At 39.2% G+C, this 14,630-nt stretch overlaps 1 long non-coding RNA gene across 1 annotated transcript; it reads right to left on the bottom strand.

The window, feature by feature from the left end:
- Window positions 1-1,354: 1,354 nt before the first annotated feature.
- Window positions 1,355-9,680, bottom strand: LOC139042020 (uncharacterized). Its single transcript, XR_011498211.1, has 2 exons — window positions 6,647-9,680; window positions 1,355-6,403 (listed from the first exon to the last, which is right to left on the bottom strand). It is a non-coding gene; the product is annotated as an uncharacterized lncRNA (long non-coding RNA).
- Window positions 9,681-14,630: the final 4,950 nt, after the last annotated feature.

Below are 14,630 nucleotides of genomic sequence, written 5' to 3'. Positions count from 1 at the left end.
ACTGTAATTATTTTTGTGTAGGTGTGAAGCAGGGTTCTAGATTCATTTTTATTTTAATTCTGAATCGTCAGTTTTCATAGAACCCGTTGGTTCATTTTTACATTCGAAACATTAATAAATGCATTCTATTTGGGGGAATGTTGTAAAAGAAAAGGTACTAAATTTTCCCAATATTTAATTAATTATTATATTCTAATAATGATTATTTATCTTTGTCTCACTAATTTAAAATACCATCTTTGAATATATATATACATCACATATATTTTGGAGATAACATTTTTTGGGGTACAGATATTTTTATCTCACTTGTTCCTGGTTACCTCAGGAGCCACCATTCACTGAGTCACTAGTATTCCAGGCCCTATGGGGTCATTAATTGAAGAAGACCCAAAGGAATGCCCTGAAACAAAGAGAATCCATTTTGAGCTTGAAGATTTCCAAACAGATTTCTTAGAACTCCTAGCAGGATCTCAAAAGGCAAGCCTTTGTATTTGCACAAAAAAAAAATCTGTTTGTTTTCAACCTTGTAAATCCTCAGTAATAAAGTAGATACCATAAATGAGAGACAAGAAAGAAAATAGATGAAAAACCAGATTCTCCCTACTCAAGGCCTACATGAAGTTTTACCCTTCTGGGAAGTGAGGATTTTGTGGAAGACGCAAAAAAAATTAGATGGGAATACGGGTTTCCTCCAGCTTACCAAGGTTTGACCAAGTCTGGGGATGATAAAATATCCTGTATATTTGGTAAGACCATAGTAAAGGAGACTAGGGCCTTACCTCTGGACCTCTGGAGCTAGCAGCCTTACAGTTGTGCACCATAATTCAAGGTGTAGAGTCGGTAAGTAGAAGCGAGAGACTCACATGTTTAGCCATAGGAGGACCCAAGAAAGCCACCAGCATTCCCATCCCCTATTTTTCACAGACGTTGGAGTATCAAGGGAGAACGTGGCATGTAAGGATCTGAGAGGGGGCTGATGATCCCAAAGGAGCCTTGCATTTAGAACAAAGAACAACCCGAGAAGAACTTATGGCTGGATGATGGGTACTCAAGAGACACAGTAGGAAAAGAGGATAAACACTAGGAGGGGACTTTGTATTCATTTGAGTGTATTCCAGTGGAAGAAAGAAAATGTCTAGAAACAACATATTCCCTTCCCTCTTGTTACGGAATTGTGTCCCCCTCAAAATTCATATGACAAGGTCCTAACTCCTAGTACCTCAGCCTGTGACTGTGTTTGAAGACAGTGCCTTTGAAGAAGTAACTGAGGTGAAAGGAGGTCACGTTGTTACCAAACATGAAGTGAGTTCCCTCACCCGTTGCACAGCAAGCCAATCTCTGACACCGGGGGTGGTGGAAGAAAGTAGGAACTTTACTTTTGCACAGCGCTGAGCAAGGAGAGAGGGTAGCTAACGCTGAAATCCCAAACTCCCCGAAAAGCTAAAAGGAAGGGTTTCTATTTGGGGTTTCAGGTAGGGGAGGGGGAGCATATGGCCTTGCTGGTCGGAGCTTCCCCACCAGCCCGTATCTCTTTGCGGGAGGAGATAGTCCAGGTGCTTGTCCTTGACGGTGTCTGTCTCCATGGAGGATAGTGGATTCTGGAGCCAGGAAGCCAGAGAGTAAGCAGGGAATGAGTGTTTTGGTTTTAACCCCATACATGCTGAGTTTAATGTGGGGAAACTGATATCAGGGTCGATATCAACTCCCCCCTATTTTATGTCCTCCCTCAATCTTGAGGGATTTGGGGCGGCGACGGATCTAGCTACTTCCTGCTGAAATGGGGCATAGGTCATTTCATCTCATTGAACCAGTCTTTTAATAAGGCGGTGATGCTGGTGGGCTCCTGAAGGTGGGCCTGTATCATGTAAGTTAGTAACCAGGTATTTAATACGAAGTTTTTCTAGAGAAACAAAAAGAGAAAAACGAGGTTAATCGTTGGAGCAAATTATAAACCAGTTTCTGAGCCCAGGGGGCAGCCAATCAAGAGTCCTGGAAGTCAGGGTCGAAGCATCTTCTGCAGTTTGAAATGTCTCTCATGGTGTCATCGGGCACTCAGGTAGCTTTTTGAGTGGCTTACACAGCAGCAGACATGAATCTCTCTGAAGTTTCTATTAGGTCCTCCAGCTTCAGTTTGTAAGGCTTTAGAAAAAGGGCACATTTAGTTTTCAATGACTCTAAATGAAAATAATGGGGGAAAAAACCCTGAAAATCTCAGTTTGGAGGTTTTTAGCCAGATATTTCAGGAGGTGAAGAATTCAAGATCCAGTCCAGTTAACAGAAGTAAAATAAAAATTTCAAAGACAATTGAAAAAACTAAAGTCTAATATCTATAAACATGTATTATAGTGTCCATTGAAACATAATCTTCCTCCCTAAAATCACCCTCAATTTCACTCTGGTTTGCAAAATGTATAGTTTTAATAAATTTGGCATAATTATTTAACTATTTAATAAGCATAGCAAGAATAGTAATTTATCATATAGGCTCTTTTAAATCTGCTTTGCTGGAACCTTATATGGAATCTCAGGTTGATCTTTAAAGGCCTCTCAAGGAAAGCCAAGCAAAGGACCTGTATCACATTCTGCCTGCAGTACCTGCAGATTTGGGTGAATCTCTCTCTTCGTGAGGTTCCCCAAAATATTGAGGTTCCTGGTACCTGCCAGAGGGAGTGACATTCTTTGCTCAACCTTACCAGGTTACAGAACCCATAAGCACAGTACCAGGCCAATATTTCCAAGTGGCTTTATTCCAGAATGTCAACCTTCATTCCTCAAAAGCTGTCTTGTTATATTCAAGCCCATCTGTTTTTTCAAACATGATGTTCCAGTCAAAGCCTTGGTAATATAACCACTGTTTCCAATTGTGTCCTGTTGAAAGAAGAACAGATTCTTATTGCACTTATGCAAACAACTATATTGCCATAAGAATAAGAATACTTACTTATCAGAAGTTTTTGCGTTTTGGGGGGCTCAGATAGGGAGGAAAAGACAAATGTTTCAATTTTGTTTATAAATTGTTGCAAGTCATAGTTCTTTCAGAGAATAGAGAAAAAAAGTTTTCTTCACTCTGAAAAAAGCAAAACATCAAAAATCAGCAATATCTCAATCAAAAAGTCATTAAAGTTATAATCATCCCTATCAGTTTATTCTGTCCTGTGTAATCGGTTCTTGATCTTAATCTTCTGTCAGCAGTTTGTGAGGTCATCAGTTTCTCTGTTGGAGTTCTGTAATTCTTACCCAGTTTAGTTTTACAATCTGAACGTTTACTGGAAACCTGTATTCCAGAGTGTCAGAGTCCTTTCCATGAATTTCTCTGCAGATGAAACATATTTGCCAAAACATCAAAGTAAAATAGCCACTGTTCACAAATAACAAAACGTACAAAAATGGTAATTGACAAAGGCATTTGACCATGTCTGTGATATACAACATTTTGAGATAATAACCAGGATTATAGCTGGCAATCAGAACAGCTCAGATAATTTTTTAAATATATGTATCAATAACACTCATTTACATAATACCATTTAAGAAAGCTTATCATTACTTATTTGACAACGTTTCTCATGTAATTTAACAAAAAAAAATAAGGCTTATTAGTTTAGCATTATTTTTCTTATAGGAAGAGAGCTTTCTCTGAGAAGTCCCAGGGGCCCTCTGAAAATCCCCAAAGAAACTCTCTCTCCTCTTCCAGGTAAAAAGAAAGCTTTTATTCAAGACTTGAATATTTGTGTGTGTGGGGAAGCTTGTCAGAAATACTAAAAGCTTTAAAACATTTGTTTAGATAGGAGACAAAGTTCACTGCGAAACCATGTTCAGGTATCTATTCAAAGTGACAATAGAAACAGTCAAGGGGAAACAGTTAAAATAGTCAACAAAAAACAGCCTTTTTATAATCTTTTTATAAAGATCAGATTAAAAATTTAGGAAAATTATCCTTTTAAGAAAGAGGAAACCAAGTTTTAATTTTGTATCAGTTTACTTTTTTTTTTTTTTTAAAGCTTTTATTTTTTCCTTTTTCTCCCCAAAGCTCCCCCGGTACATAGTTGTATATTCTTCGTTGTGGGTCCTTCTAGTTGTGGCATGTGGGACGCTGCCTCAGCGTGGTCTGATGAGCAGTGCCATGTCCGCGCCCAGGATTTGAACTAACGAAACACTGGGCCGCCTGCAGCGGAGCGCGCGAACTTAACCACTCGGCCACGGGGCCAGCCCCTGTGTCAGTTTACTTTTGACATATAAGTTTATTTACTTAATTGGATTTACTTTACTCCTGGCCAACTTGACCAGACATAAACCTCTTTAGGGCTTTCCTTTTACAAACCTTTGGTTACTTTTTTACCTTCAGAATTTGTCCCAGCACTTTAGGACAAATTTATCTTTCTCAACTCAAGAAACAAAAATATTCCCATTCTTTGTATCTTTTTACTGAAAACATATATTTTACTTTCCTTGTATACAGACCTTTTAGAAATATATGTTTCCTCATGGAAAATTTTTCAGCACAAATAAAGCATGTTTATCAATAAACCTAAGCATTTTTTAGTCTCTTTGATATAAGAAACCAAAGGCAGATAAATATATGCTTAGTAGTTAACCTTTAATATTTTATCTTACTTGGAAATGACCTAGATACCCAACAAACCGTTATTATTTAATTTAACTTAGTAAAACTATAAAATTTAAGTTTCCAAAAAGATTTTGGAAGCTGTTTTTTAAGTATACAGACTATAAAACATAATTATTGTACTTAAAACTCTTACCCAGTTTTAACAATTACTCTTAAAAACTTCATGTGACATTACAGCAGTGAAGTATTATCCTCAGTTGTTTAAATACATATATCATAATTATTATACATATAATTATATGTATATTTATTTAGTTTACTTGTTCTTAACAATTATATTTAGATCGTCTACAAAAACTCCATGAGACATTAAGCAAAATTAGCTATTATACTGAGTTGTGAGTTTTGCTGATAAATTTTGTGACAGAGATGACATGAGCTCATTTGACCAGTAAACCCAGGCTGTATGTCTGCATTATAGCCAATGCTGATAACTTTGAGGACATGTTCATTTTAAATGAAACCAGCAAACTTAAACAGGCTTTTATTCATCAAAGATCATTTTATATCATGTTAAATAACCTTGTCTCTTAGAAGTTTTTGCATATTCATTAAAGACTGCATTCCATTAGGAGAGATTTTGAACCCTCTTCTGAAACGGGTTTTCAGAATGGCCATTACAATTCTAAATTATCTCAGAAGTTTACTTATTTTTACTCGTTCCATTTTAGATCATAAATTTTGGGGGAGTTGAAGCGAAGCTCAGCTTGCTGGGAAGCTCAGCAAGAGAGTAGAAAAAAGCAGCAGATTTGAGTTGGCTGCTGGCATGTTTAATTATTTAATTATTTTCTCTTAAAGAGGAAGTAAAGTATTTCTAATATTATTTAGAAGCCTCAAAAGATTAAAACAGCCTCCCCATTGTTGCAGCTAGCTTTTCCAATTGCATACACCAGTTTGTGTGAACTGAAATTGGCCTGTTTAAGTATATCAATTTTTACAAAACTTTATCTTACTTTTACTAACCCTTATACTTTTAATTATAACTTACATTAGAATTCTATTAACAGGTTTTGGTATTACAATATTGTTCAGCAGAAGCATTCCTAGTTAGACATAACATTTGTTCCCAAAGAAAACATCCAGGCGAAGTTGACATAACCTCGCATATAACATTAGCTTAAACACTTTAATCTTTATAGTCTTATTAATCTCAGTAGCCTAACTGTTGCCCCAAACAATTGTTGGTCAGGTTTCTCACTTTGATTTCTGCCTCCTGACCTTTTAAATTTTTCAAACTGGGGTAAATAGAACAGGTTTGTCTGATGTCCTTTAATGTTGGGGAGCCAATAGGGCGGTCCCTTTAGCCCATCCAACCTTAGGCAGTGTTTCATTAAAACCTTTGTTTTAACTTCATCCATATCTGTTCCATGTATCCCATTGGGGCGAGTCCTGTGACTCTTCCATTTCTGATTTCTCTTTGTTAACTTAACATTTTCATTAGCATCTGTAAGACTACGAGAAGCTGAGACCCCAAGTTGGATTAAGTTCTTAAGACTAGTCATTATAGTTTCCTCTTAATTTGGGCTTTTCATAGGTGCCAATAAAACAGTTGTTTATCATAAGAGCTCTCTAAAAGTTTCCCAACTTGACGATCCATCGTTTGGCCATTTTTTTTTCTGTCCGGAGTCTAAAGAATATTGTGGCCACATGGTGTTACAAAAGAAAATCATCCCTCTTTAGACATTGGCTTATAGCTCTAGGTCGACCACCAGCCAAAGTTTTTCCCAAAGGGGCTCTTAGGTGGGATAAATGCAGCATCTCCCATGTTGACACCTTTAAAAGGACAGACAAACGGACAGATAACAACAAATACCAAACAAGCGCACATTCCCAAAAACCCTCGGCCACAAACGGAAGCCAAAACAAAGACCAAAACCAAAAACCAAAGCGCCTCCAGTCCCAGCTTAGTCCGTGTCCTACACTCGGTGGGTGCCCAACAAATGAAGATGCGCCATGCAGATCTTCCCAAGTGAGCAAGGACAAGGGACCTCGGTTGTGCACACCCGGGGCACTTACCAAAATTTGGCCGGGGCATCGCGGCGACTTCAAAACAAATGGAGCCCAGAGGGCTGCCAGGGTACCCATTATTTCCAGCCGGTCCTGTTGGAGAAGGTTAACACAAAGACAAAAACAAAAACTACCAGCTACTTACAAGAGACGTCTTCCTATGTCCTAAACCTGGTTTCTTCCACCACCAAAGCAAAAGCGCCATGGGCCAACGTCTGGCTAGCAGCCAGTCACTTGGGGCTGTCCCTGAGACAAGGGGCTCAGGCAGCTGCAGGACAGCTTCCAAGAGAGGCCTTTAGCCAGAGGCCGGTGTGCCACAGGCGAGACGTCCACCTGGGACATTGTCCCATCTGGGGTGCCAAATTGTTACTGAACCTGAAGTGAGTTCCCTCACCCGTTGCGCAGCAAGCCAATCTCTGACACCGGGGGTGGTGGAAGAAAGTAGGAACTTTATTTTTGCACAGCGCTGAGCAAGGAGAGAGGGCAGCTAACGCTGAAATCCCAAACTCCCCAAAAAGCTAAAAGGAAGGGTTTCTATTTGGGGTTTTAGGTAGGGGAGGGGGAGCATATGGCCTTGCTGGTCGGAGCTTTCCCAACCAGCCTGTCTTCGGCCTTGAGACATTTACAGAGAGGAGGAAGCCTGTGACCTTGCTGGTCAGCAGCTTTCCCACCAGTCTGTATCTCTTTGTGGGAGGAGATAGTCCAGGTGCTTGTCCTTGACGGTGTCCGTCTCCATGGAGGATAGTGGATTCTGGAGCCAGGAAGCCAGAGAGTAAGCAGGGAATGAGTGTTTTGGTTTTAACCCCATATATGCTGGGTTTAACGTGGGGAAACTGATGTCAGGGTCGATATCAATGTGGGTGGGTCCTAATCCAATATAACGGATGCCTTATGAGAAGAGGAGATCGGGACACACACACAGAAGAAAGACCGTGTGAAGACACTGCAGGAGGACGGCCGTCTCTGAGCCAAGAAGTCGAGGAGAGAGAACTTAGAAGAAGCCAAGGCTGCCAACACACTGATCTCAAACTTCTAACCTCCAGAACGATGAGAAAATGACTCTCCGCTGTCTAAGCCACCCAGCCTGTGCTGCTTGTTGTGGTGGCCCGAGCAAATGAGTAGGCCTCTTTCCAACTCTTGGATTTAGTTATCCACCCTTAGAATTTAAATACTATGATTGAGAGAAAGTAAAGAATTGAAGAACTCTGGCTTTGAATGTTATTAAATTTGAAATGACTGAGAAATCACTACTTGGCCAAGTTTACCTGAGAACAATTAAGCTAAATTTTCTGCTTTCAGTTAGAAGTGAGGGCTTGTGTTGCTTATTTGCCGATCTCTGAACCCAACATCTCCCCTTTAATACTTTATCAGAGCGTAGGAATCTGAAAATTACGTTTTGTGCTACTTTGCCATCTGGCCCTTGGTAAGATTCAGTCAGGAGAAGAAATTTTCAGGAGATCAGTAGGCAAGAGAAACGGAAATGCTTTATGCTTCTGGCTCTCAGAATGAGGCAGGTCCTGGCAGTTTCTGGCAGCTGCAGGTTGAGAAATAACGGGGTCAAGCTGTTTCTACCTCCAGCACTGCAGAGATAACACCTTTCAGAAGCCCAGGCCTGGTCAAAGCAGCTCATCTCAGCAGATCCGTTATGTACCGGAACACCACACCCAACAGTGCAGCAGCTGGTGGATTCAGAGACTTTCAGCCTTGGGGCATTAGTAGCGTCTGATCTCTGAGTATCATTCTTCCTTTCCTTTCACTCTTGCAGATCCCGCCCCCTTGCTCCTTCCAATATCTTTTCATCCAATTCCCTATATTAAATCCTTTGGTTTGACACACTCGGGCTGGTTTCTGTGATCAGGACTGCCTCACAAAGGCCTTGAGACAGACTTGAACTTGGGTAACGAAAATAAGGTGACGTATACAAGCATGTTTATGCAGCACTGTTAGTAATAGCAAAACACTGGAAACAACCAGCCATCAATCTGATGATGGATAACTCATGATATATTTGCACAATCATATAATTAAAAGTAATGAAAGTAGACAAACAATAGCACACACACTAGGGAAGATGAATCGTAGTGCTGAGTAAAGAAAGTCACAGAAAATTACCGTTTTTATGAAGCTGATACTACTTATAAAAAGCTAATAACACATCATGCAATATATTGTTTAGAGCCATATCCCTATGTGGGGATAAACAGAAGAGAAAATAAGCACTAAATTTAGAATATTGTTTAATTCTGTGTGGTAGGCAAAAGGATGGAATCAGGGAGGAATGCATAGATAACTTCAAAAATACTTGTAATGTTCTAATTCTGAAGTTGGGTACCGTATCTTGAGTGTGAATTCTATTTTATTGCACGTGTGTGTGTTGGTATATACTATTTTTTGTATTTCCAATGCTACACGACAAAAGCAATTTTTAGAAAGGGAGTCATTTATTGTCCACTCAACTTTGGAGCCAGAAAAATTCCCAATAGATACGTAGATTATAACATATATCTAAATCTGTTTTCTGGACTTCTAATTTGTTTTATTTGGTTATCTATTCACTAACCAGCACCCCACTGTTTTAATATCTTAAATTTAGAATGTCTTAATAGCTAATATTGGCAGATCACCCTTTTTAACATTGGGCATGCTATCCACAACATCGTAACTTAAAATATTGACTTTCATTATTATGAATGACTTGCCTTTTATTCTTAATTAGCGACATGTTAATTTTATTTCTTCATGCAATATTTCAGTGGCCATGCTTTTGTGTTTTAAAATTGGCTACATTCTTTGAATTGGAAGTTTTAAATAGGATAAAATTAGAGATGATTTTTAAGATAAATGTATCCTCATATATTTTTAATGTAGACACTTTTTTGGCAAACACATGAATAAAATTTGGGAAGTAAATCTTTGCTTTACACAGGAAAAGAAAATTTCACTGAAATGTCAGAAAGAAAGAGAATTCAATTTGTTAATAGTATCCTATAGTGATTCATTATTTTTCACTAAAGTAACAGCAAATAAAATTAAAAATCTTGAACTGTTTTATGAATGCTCTTTGCAAGTGATAATTCTAATGAAAGTCTATCTGTGCTTTAAAGGTGAGAATGATCATTGAACGAGATAAAGAACAGGATTCCATTTTAGCAGTAGCTTAGAAAAACAAGAACGCTGTGTGTTAAATTTTGGAAAGTCGTACTTATTCTTTCCAATGAGTAAAACATAATTTGGTCCATTTCAGCCACAACTTGCGACATAAAGGATGCAAGCTAGGAAATGGTCCCTTGGCCCACTCGCTACGCACGCAGATCCGGTCAAATGGAAAAGATGTGATTTAAATGACTTAACTTTAAGTTTCTTTGCATGTAAAACAATAATTATGATTATCATTATAGGGTTGACTAAGGAGTTAGCAACCTGGCCGGTTTTAAATCTTTGACATTCACTTACTTGCCAAGTTATTGAAATCACAGTTATGTGAGAGTCATTCTCTCAATCAGCAGAGGTCATTTCCCACTAAACCCGTGTCCGCTTTGCTCTTTTAGGACAACACGGTGGGCATTTTTTGTGGTATCATGAAATTACCTATATCCGCAACTCATACGATGTAACACATTTGTTATATACTCATTTCTGTGTAAACTAAGGGAAAAGAAGAGAAAAAATACACACAGAATGAAAATCAGTCTTCTCTTCATTGGTTTATTTTTTACTTTTTTTAATGGAAAAATCAGCATTGTCTCACAGCTAAAGAAACAGAGGCACAAATACAGTCGGAAAGGAAATCAGGAATTTTCTCCTATTTGTGGAAACTGATGGCTTAAGTTTGTCCAAAACAAACCTCACTATTTAGGAAAGAAATTCTATCTAATGCATTTATTTGGAAGACATTTTTATAATATCCTTAAGAATCTGTGGGTTATTTTGGAAAAATCTTCCCCGTTTTTAGGAATACTGATTTCGTTGTCGCTAAGCAGCTGCCTATGACCTTGAACAAAGGAGAAGTCTTGGAATGCCATCCTGCGGTCTGCATGGACCTGTTCTCTCCAGTTATTGCACAAAGAAACAGTTTAATTCCACTTGGAATATAGGTCTGTTTGAGTTTCAGGAAATAATAGAGTACTGTTGATCATTTGTGAACTAGAACAAATCAGCCACAAGAGGGCATAATTTTCTTGGTTTCATCATTTTTATACAAATAAGGCATGCCTTGAGTAGGTATCCTAAGAATCCCTCCTCCTCCCCCACCTTCTCTCTGGCTGTCTTAGAAGAATACACTGTATCTAAAGTATGCTCTAGGGGTGGAGCGGTGTTGGCATGAGTTATTAAGAAAAGCAAAGTTGAAGATGACATTTTTTCATATATGATGTAAGTTATATGATGATGAAAGTTGTTTATTTTTCCTAAAATCCTTCCTTGGGGATGTTGGTTGATGTAAGAACATTGTTGAAAATTTAAAAAATTAAAAAACAAGGAGTCGTTTGTTTGACTATAAACCCCCCCCCCCCCCGCCCCTTTCTGCAACAGCTGTGTGGAGTCCTGTATCAGGCACAGAAAGGCTTTCTGATCTCTAGCAAATGTTCATGGGTTTTCTTTTCTGAGGTCTCAGGACTTGAGCCAAAGGGGTTGGGCTGTGTTTTTATTTTTATTTTGAAGTGCATTCCTGCTGAATTTAATTATTCACCACACCCCAACCCAGCTGAGTAAATAGAACCTTCAGATTCTGGCTTGGAAAGGTTTTGAGAAACAGCTGATTTCTTCCTTTTTGTTTCAAGGAAAGTCTCTGTGGCAGGGTGCTGTACTGCGGAGGGCGGTGAGGCCGGAGGAGCAGCTGGTGATCCTTCCTTCTTCTTGGTCTTGGTTTCCTCACGTATAACATCAGGGCTGCGAGGTCTCCAGGCCTCTCCTAACTCTGAATGTTTATGACTATTTATCATCTTATGAGTTTAAAACTAAAGGACACAAAGCAAAGTTCTAACAGTTTTACCTTCTGATTAACTGACCATAAATGATCTTCTGTCCTTATCTGGTGATGAGAATCAGGGATACATTGACTTCTGAGGGTTCTATGGATTATATAAGTAATACCGAAATACAGATAAAAGTCGTGTGTTCTTTTCTCTCACTAAATAGGATCTAATGATTTTAATATGTAATTAAGGATCCAGCGATGATTAGATTGCCACAATCAAATGAAACAGATGGCAAAAGAAATATCTGAAGTTTATAAAGGGCAAACACCTGATGGAAGATCAGGAGGTGGGTGATTGCTCTCAGCCCATGCCATCACTGGTTCCAGTTAGACAGAAACTAACATATATTCCAGTTTTCCCATAGGAGTATAACAACATTTCCCATCTGTCAGTACTGATATGTTAAGATGCGGGAGCACATTCATAAAGTAGCATTTGTCATAAGGCAGAGAGGTGTTATGTATGACCAAAGTATGATTAGTTTTATAGAAGTGACACTGAAAGGCTTGGGTTTCATCTCCATTTTCCTTGTCTCTCGCATACGACTTTGCAATTTGTCTTGATGTATTTCCTTTCAAATTTTCCAAAGTTGTCTTTGTTTTGTGAATAGAAAACTGTACAGAGAGACTAGGACTAAAGACTTTGTTGGAAAAGAACCACAGGCTAGTACCTTCTGCTGAAAGTGCAGCCAGATCCACTGAGATCCTGCTAGATTTATATTCTCGACCCGGTAATGATCCTTCTCGTTTCTTCTGGGCAGAAGCAGCTATATGTGGAGTTGGAGAAGCCTAGAAAATCCCCATTCTCGCTCTACCCACCCCTGCTGCCTTGCTCTTTGACTCCCAACATAGATCCATGATTCCTGAAATTCTACAATTAGAACTTCATTCTTTGGCTTCATTCAGCATCCAAATGTAAACCTTTGAGAAATAGTGTATTTCACGTTATCTAACAAATACCTACTAACATATGGTAAGAATCACTTACTCAGATTCAATGTGCGAGCCCTAAGGGCGATGGGTGAGGGGTGGTATGTCACAGAGGAAGAGTTGTGACAAGATTACTTATTGAACAATTTTCCAAGCACCTGGAAAGTACTGTTTTTTCTTTCCTTATTTTTTCCCTCTCAGACTGAAACAGGCATAGCTACAGCAATTAGGTAGCTCTAACTGATGATATACACAGCTCTTTCAGTGCAACTAAGGATCACTTGTTGAATCTTGAATAGCCACTCTTGGAAATCAGCTACACTGTAGAATACACCTTCCATTTGAACCAAACTTAATGTCAAATAGACTTTTCCCACTGAGTGGTGCTGCAAGAATCCAGAGAGGGTATTAGCCTTACAGGACACGTTGCCAAATTGCTTCTGGTGACAGTAAACCCCAGACTCTTAGAGAGGACGGTACCACCATGCTGGTGGGGTCCTGTACAGTTAGTAGAAATTCAGAAATCAATCGACTGAAAATAAAGCAACTGATTATCATCATCATATCCACTGTCTGCATTAACTCATTTAACCCCCAAATATTTGTTAAACACCTACCACATACGAGACACTCAGAGAAGTACCTCGAGGATTGGGAAGCCACGGACACAGCCGAGGCCATTCATCACAACTCTGGGCTGTGCAGCTGACTTTGCCTGCTGTGTGTTCAGAGTAATTAAAAGGAAGGAAAGCACAGAGCCTGGTTTCCAGACGTTGTCTTCTCATGGTGTATTCAGGATGCCCTAGTTAACGCAGTCTACATTTGAAGTCAGGATACTTCAAACTAAATCAGTTCAGTACAAATTTACAGGCATTGTTTTAGGGGCTGAGGAAACACAGACACAAAACAGCCAACACACTTGGCTTGCATAACTAACTATGATCTAACATGAAAAGGCCTTCGAATAGTGAAATCAAACTTCTTTGGGAAAACAGGAGGGTGTGATGAATTCTGTAGGGGTTTTGTAGAAAAGGTTGAAATAAGCAGAGGGAGATATCATTTGGTTTGTGTATATTAACCTAGAATTTAGACAGGAAGGAAAAAGGGGAAATCCAGAGTTAACCACGATTCTACTTAAACACAATATTCTGGTCAATGAAGTGACAGAATTATTAGAAAATTCATAAATAGAGAGTTTTTAAGGATCAAAAACTACTCATTGTGTACACACCATATGCAAAAAGCTAAACTACGCTGTGGGAGGCAAAGGAGGTATTTTGTCCTCACACTGAGCTTGCAGTTTGGATTGAGAGGCAATGGCATAAACAAATAAAAAGGATATAAAAATACACAAAAATGCAATGAGCACACCAAGGATATGGTTAATTAAAAAAGGAGTGGTAGAACATTAACTATGAAGCATTGAGGAAAAAAAGTTGCCATAGGTTCGAATAATCTATAGGGACTTCAATTTTCTTGTATCCAAAGAGGAAAATTATGAGTTTGGTTGGTTGACAGTCAAAACCAAAGTCACAGAGATGGGGCAGCATGAGATACAGGAAAAGACCTCGGTCAGAGTTAGAAAACTTGAGTCCCTCCTGAGGCTGGCTCTGCCACCAAGTACCTGTGAATTAAAAGGACTCGTTTAGTTTCTGTGGCCCTGAGCTCTCTGCTGCTGAGGGGAGGCTGAGTGAGGAGTCTCCTCCCCACTTGCAGTTCTTCCATTGTAGCCATTGTCTGCTCACTACCCCCAAACCAAAACACCCCTTCTCATTCGCCAAGGGAGCTCCGGGACTTTACAAGCTGTGCTCTTAAACCAAGCTCACAAACGCAGGACCCCGGGGCTGCGTTGTTCCTACAACTCCATCTCAAGTCAGCTTTATGTTTTGGACTAGCAAGTGCAAGGTGTGTGACTACAGACCTAGAGTTCCAATGACAAAAGGATTTACCATGCAGCTGATAAGGCCCAAGCTTCAGGACTCATCACTTGCCCAGGCCCTTTCCGTGACCCTGAGGGCGGCCTGACAATGAATTCACATGGTCATATGTTTTTGTAAAAATCTGTAAAATTAAGCTATTTCTGCATAA

Source organism: Equus asinus, chromosome 25 (genome assembly GCF_041296235.1).
Source record: "Equus asinus isolate D_3611 breed Donkey chromosome 25, EquAss-T2T_v2, whole genome shotgun sequence".
Classification (NCBI taxonomy): Eukaryota; Metazoa; Chordata; class Mammalia; order Perissodactyla; family Equidae; genus Equus; species Equus asinus.
Note: the sequence above shows the minus strand (reverse complement) of the source record. Positions and strands in the feature narration are given on the sequence as shown.